The following is a 6,829-nucleotide window of genomic DNA, read 5'->3' as shown; positions in this document are numbered from 1 at the left end:
TTTTTATTATTTTAAAGCCTATGGGCAAGGCAGAAGGAGGGTGAGCTAAGGATAGTGGGCTTTTGTAGGGAAATGGTGACATCAGGGGCCCAGAAAACCACATTAGGCAGTAGGATTTGGCTTATGGGTGTGTGTCTGTGTCTGTCCATGCACCCTGCACACATGTCCTTTATCTTGTAGAATTAGAAAAATGACATCTGTTTTCTTGAAAGGAAGGGGAAGAGATGATTCCAACAGGATTGGAAGAATGAGGGAAACATTATGACAGATTTGATCTACAGTCAAGTTTGTTTCTTTTCCCAGTCCAGAAAAAACTAAGCTTGAGAAATAACAAAGGGAAAAGTTTCCCCTTTCCTAGTCCAGGAGAAAGTAAGTTGCAGAAACAAGAAAATGGGAAAATGTTTGGAATGATGCGTTTGTTTATTTGGCTTAAGAGAATATGGTTCTGATGGGCAGGAGTTGCTCATGCGTCTACATTCCATTTCCGCCATGTGGATATTAAATAATACATGCTCTGGGGGTTCCGATTCCTGGTTCCTTCTTGAAAGCTGAAAGTGTTAAAACAAATTTTTTTTCCCCAAATGATCTTACCTGGGTATGTGAAACAAGATAATAGTTTTTGACTTGGCTTTTCTTCTTCCCCTATATGCCCAGGGGTGTGACACACTTCTGTCACTAACAGTGAGTCACAGTGGCAATAATTTGCACCAGCTTGTGAATCTGGAAGAAGCCCTCAGGGTGATTTATCGAGTTATTGAAGTAGGTAGACCACAGTGAAATTCATACACATACCTAGGCTATGAAGTTTTCTGATTTTTTTTTAGTTTTTTTTTTTTATTGTGGTAACAGACACAACATAATATTTACCATCTTAACCAATTTTCAGTGTATAGTTCATTAGTACTAAATATATTCAGAATGTTCTGCAGCCATCACCACCATCCATCACCATAACTCTTTCCATCTTGTAAAACCCGAACTCCGTACCCATTAAAGGGCTCCCCATTTCTCTACCCTCTCCCAGCCCCTTGCAACCACCATTCTACTTTTTGTCTCTATGATTTTGACTATTCTAGGTCTCTCATGTTAGTGGAATCATACAGAATTTATCCTTTTGTGACTGGATTATTTTACTTAGCAGAATGTCTTCAGGGTTCATCGTGTTATAGCATGTGTCAACATTTCCTTCCTTTTTATGGCTGAATATATGCCTATATATACCACATTTTGCTTATTCATTCATCCCACAGTGGACACTTGGGTTGCTTCTGTATTTTAGCTGTTGTGAATAATGCTGATACAAACATGGGTGTACAAATATTTCTTCGCGATTCTACTTTCAGTTCTTTCGTGTATATACTCACAAGTAGACTTGCTGGATCCAGTAATTCCATTTTTTCTTAAAGATTTTATTTGTTTTAGAGATAGATAGAAAGAGAGTGTGAGCTGGGGGAGGAGCAGAGGGAGAGAGACAAGCAGACTCTCTGCTGAGTGCAGAGCCAGCCGCGGGGCTCAATCCCAGGAGATCACGACCTGAGCCGAAATCAAGAGTTGGATGCTCAACCAACTGATAATTCTATCTTTAGTTTTTTTTTTTTTTTTAAGATTTTATTTATTCATTTCAGACACACAGATGGAGAGAGAGGGAGAGAGCATGAGCAGGGGGAGAGGCAGAGGGAGAGGGAGAAGCGGGCTCCACGCTGAGCCAGGAACCTGATGTGGGGCTCGATTCCAGGACCCTGAGATCATGACCTGAGCCGAAGGCAGACGCTTAACCATCTGAGCCACCCAGGCGCCCCCTATCTTTAATTTTTTGAGGAACCATCATACTATTTTCCATAGCCACTGTACCATTTTACATTCCTATCAACAGGGTGGGAACAACAAAGTTTCCAATTTCTCCACATCCTTACCAACATGTGTTATTTTCTGTTGTTTGTTTTTTTTTTAATCATAGTCCTAGTGGGTATGTGGTGGTATCTCATTGTAGCTTTGATTTGCATTTCCCTGATGATGAGTGACGTTGATTATCTTTTCATGTGCTTATTGGCCATTTGTATGTCTTTCTTGGAGAAATGCCTATTCATTTTTAATTTGGGGTTTTTTGTTTATTTAGTTTTAGGAGTTTTCTATATGTTCTGGTTATTAATTCCCTATCAGATATATGGTTTGCAAATATATTCTTCCATATTGTGACCTGCCTTTTACTGTGGTGATTCTGCCTTTTGATGCACAAAATTTTAAAATTTTTATGAAGTCTAATTTGTCTGTTGTTACTTTTGTTGCCTGGGCCTTTGGTGTCATATCCAAGAAACATCGCCAAATCCCAGGTTATGTAGTTTTATCTTTAGGCAGTTCAGACATTAAAATGTAATTTAACCTTTTGAATTTTTCAAAGCCCTTGTTCCTTTTTTTTCTTCCAAATTTTTATTTAAATTCTAGTTAGTTAACATAGTATAATATTGGTTGCAGGAGTAGAATTTAGTGATTTATCATTTACATATAACACCCAGTGCTCATCACAAGTGCCCTTCTTAATGCCTATCCCCCATCTAGCCCATCCCCCATCTAGCCCATTCCCCACGCACCTCCCTCCATCAGCCCTCAATTTGTTCTCTATCTTTAAGAGTCTCTTATGGTTTGCCTTTATCTCTCTCTCCTTTTTTTTTCCTTCCCCTATGTTCATTTGTTTTGTTTCTTAAATTCCACATATAAGCGAAATCATGGTATTTTTCTTTTCTCTATTTCACTTAGCATAGTACACTCTAGTTCCATCCACATCATTGCAAATGGCAAGATTTCATTCTTTTTGATGGCTGAGTAATATTCCATTTTATATATACATATACACACACACACCACATCTTCTTTATCCATTCATCAGTTGATGGACATTTGTCAAAGCCCTTGTTCCTTATTAATGTTTAATATTAATAATAACATTATTAATATTTTTTCAGTCCTAGGAATGAGGAAAATAAACAAAATACATATACTTTATTTTAAAATCAAGATGTTGGAAGGTTAATCTTTTGGTCTTTGGGCCACATTTGGGAAAATTCAATTTGATTACTCAAATTATTCCTTTGTAAAGTAGAAAAACATGTTTCAAGACCTTGTGTAATTGCTGTTGCTTGCCATAAGAGAGTAGATAAGCTTGGGTGTTGCTGGAGAAAGGAGGTGGGAATAACGGGGAGACCAGCACTGCTCAGGACAGCTCCGCCTGAGTGAAGTCTCTGAGGGCAGCATCTGGGCACCCAGTTTTGCAAGGCTAGAATGTTCATTCTGTCAGAACACTAATGAATTTGGACAATTGGCTCAGCTAACAACACTTTCCAAAGGCTGATTTACAAACTACAGTACCAGTTTACTAATTTATAAAGGGAAGATAGTCCCTTCCATTGACAGAAGTATTATGTCTGCCTTCACAATTAATCTGTTTTGTGTCAAGGCACCTACATAATTTTATTTTGGAAGCCAGATGATTGTGTGGAGAGCATGAAATCAAAGCAAAGGGAAGTGGATTGTAGACAGAGCTATTACCCAGGCTGTGGTGTGGCCCGTTTAGCACTGTGCCCCTAACGGGGGATTGCTGAAGATCTTTACCATCTGTGTCCATTTTTATGGTCTTTCTCCTGGACTCACACAGTTCTTTCTGCCGCTTTCCCTTTTGCTATATACCATTCTAATCATCCTCACCTATTCAGAGTCTTTGGCTAGGCAAGTTTTCACTTAGTTGAAGTTTCAGCTTGCTGCTAAGTTATAATCCCTTTTTATGATGTCTCTCAGACACCCAGGTCCTCTGAAGTGTAGTTTTAAGAATTCCCCTCACATTTTGGTAATACATAAATGTATGTCTGAAGTCTCCAGTTTTTAATTTCTGTTTTATCGGTGGCATTTGAAGTATTTAACACAGTTCATTATTCTTCCTTTTAAAAACACTTGTCTTCATTTTTGAGGAAAAAAAATTTTTTTTTTTTTTTTTTTTTACCCATTTATCACTGCATTAGCAGGGGTAACTCTAAGCACTGTATGAGCTTTGAAGGAAATACGGCACTGTCGTCCACAGGGTAAGGAAACTAGATGGGGCTTGTATTATGCTTGTTTGAGAGGCTTCATAGCACAGGGAGGGTAAGAGAAATTTATCAGTGCAGAATTCGTCTCTGGCTTGTCAGAGAACATCTCCAGTCATCCTCCTCCTCCTCCTCATGTGAATCTGCATCCCAAGAATATGGCATTTTGAGGTTTGGATGGCTGGAGCTCAGCTCAGACAGCTCAAATAATGATCAGTTTTCCGAAGATAGTAGGGAAATTGTTGTTATAAAACACCTGTCTCATGTTTGTGTGCTGCTCACATTCCAGCAAGATTTCCATTTTTATTACAGGGTCATTTGAAAGTATTCAAAGTGTACTTTTGATACTTCTTCTCATCTTAGTTTACTTATCTGAAAGTGATAGTGCTCTATTATTTCTTCTGCCTTAGGAAGAAAATGATGAGGGCGCCTGGGTGGCTCAGTTGGTTGGGCGACTGCCTTCGGCTCAGGTCATGATCCTGGAGTCCCTGGATCGAGTCCCGCATCGGGCTCCCTGCTTGGCAGGGAGTCTGCTTCTCTCTCTGACCCTCCCCCCTCTCATGTGCTCTCTCTCAAATAAATAAATAAAATCTTAAAAAAAAAAAAAAAAAAAAAGGAAGAAAATGATGAGAAACAGCTTTTTCATTCCAAGTATGGTATATAGCTGTTTTGAAAGAAATGTAGTCTTATATTGGTATTATGTGTTAAAGATTGAGATTCCCTGTTCTGTCACAATATTTTCTGCAAGTTTCAGGAGTTTTCCTTATTATGAGAATATTAGTTCATAATATAAAATTACAGATTTTATACTTACAAAGGTAAATTAGTTTATATGTCCATACATTTGAAGGAGAGCGATTCCTTCATGCAGTGCTGTCTTTCCCCCTTTTGTGGGGTGGTGGTACTGAAAGTTACCTGAGAGCAATTTATCATCTGCATTGTTAACCAACATGGCAGGGAGGTCATTATCTGTTTGGCATATTACTGTAGTGTTTGCTAGGGAAGTTACAAGTTCTCAGAGCTAAAGCTACTGAGGAATGTACTTACTCTAAGATGAACTGTCCTTAGGATATGGCTACAATTACGAGTACCACTATCTGCTGAGTTTCCAAATAATTTTGTCATGGAGATGGAGAACCAATGAGAAAACAAATACGTACAAAATTCTAGCTTCCAAGCATGGAGGAAAAAACAAGAGTAAAACATCACTTATCACCATTGCTAATTGGTTTTAAGTGTGATCATGTCCGTTTGAAGAGGTTAATGTCCATAACCAAAGAAAATTATAAACTATAAGTACATGAGAAATAGTTTATCTTATAAAGATATGTGACTTAAAATTAATCCTGTCTAGAAGTGGCTTTTCAAATCAACCAGTGTGTACCGAGTATCTATTATATGTGGGATCCAGAGAAGACCGTATCTCTGTATTTTTTTAAGTTTTATAACTAAATCTATGTGCCAGTCATTTAAAATTTTTAATTTTTAATTTATTCAGCATGTATTTTCATCCTGCCTCACATACGTGTCTATGACAATGAGGTGGGAAGGCTCAGCTGATTTTCAAGTAACAGAATGATCATTAATGGTTAGATAGCTTCCAAACTGAGTGTGACTCAAGTTAAATAGCAGTAGTTAATATTAACCAAGAGAGATTAATTACATGCCAGAAGTCTCTTCAAATAGTCTTTCTTGAGAAAAAGAGAAGTAATTTGATAATATGTAAATCCATATTCTCTGGGAATGCTTATCTCTTATTTTCTCAGGACACAGAATAAGAGACAGACTCTGATAACATCTCAGTACGTGGTATCATTAGCTCAGGTCTTAACAGTTTATGTATGAATGCCTCGTTTACAGTCTTGCCCTTTGGGGCTATGCTCATGCTGCTTTCCAGTGCCTTCCCCTTTCTTCTCCACTTTACCTACCTAATTTCTACATACTATGAGAGTCTCAGCCTGGAATCACTTTCTCTAGGAAAACTTCTGTATTAGGCAGGGTTCTCTGGAGAAACAGAATCAATGGGATAATTCCTATTTTAAAATATTATTAGTTATTTAGCCCATCTGATTGATTTTAGAGCCATGGAACCCTAGAAGCAAAATGAACATTTTATAGCAAAGAACTGGGGTCCAGGGGCACCTGTGTGGCTCAGTCGGCTAAGCGTCTGACTTCATCTCAGATCATGATCCTGGGGTTCTGGGATCGAGCCCAGCGTCAGGCTCCGCACTCCTCTGCCCCTTCCCTCCACTCATGCCCTCTCTCTCTCTTTCAAATAAATAAATAAAATCTTTAAAAAAGTGGGGTGCCAAGTCAATGTGGCATAGATTTATTAGCTAATTAGGGACTCATGTTTACTGATGTCTAGTGTAGTGATTCAACAGACAGCAAGTACTGTTATATCTCCAGGTAATGTATTAAATGCTATATTTTGGTTAAAATTGTTTTATTTATTTATTTATTTTTGGTCACAATTGTTTTAGAATGTATAACAACTTTATTACACAAGTCACTGTCCATTTTAGTTATGGAAGAGGAAATATTGAGATATCAAATGTTATTCAGGCCGATGTCTGTGTAATTCGAAGTTCAGTCATTTTATTATATCTTTGCCTTAGTTATTGATAAAATTAATTCTACTTGCTCTACTGTCTGCTACTAGGAGCTGTTCCTTTAATAAGTATGCTTTAAAAATAATTTATTTATTATTTAACCAAATAGAGATCTACCTAGTTGAATAACATTACTTCCCTTCC

This window comes from Phoca vitulina, unplaced genomic scaffold, assembly GCF_004348235.1.
Source record: "Phoca vitulina isolate PV1807 unplaced genomic scaffold, GSC_HSeal_1.0 scaffold7, whole genome shotgun sequence".
In the NCBI taxonomy this organism is placed as follows: Eukaryota; Metazoa; Chordata; class Mammalia; order Carnivora; family Phocidae; genus Phoca; species Phoca vitulina.
Note: the sequence above shows the minus strand (reverse complement) of the source record.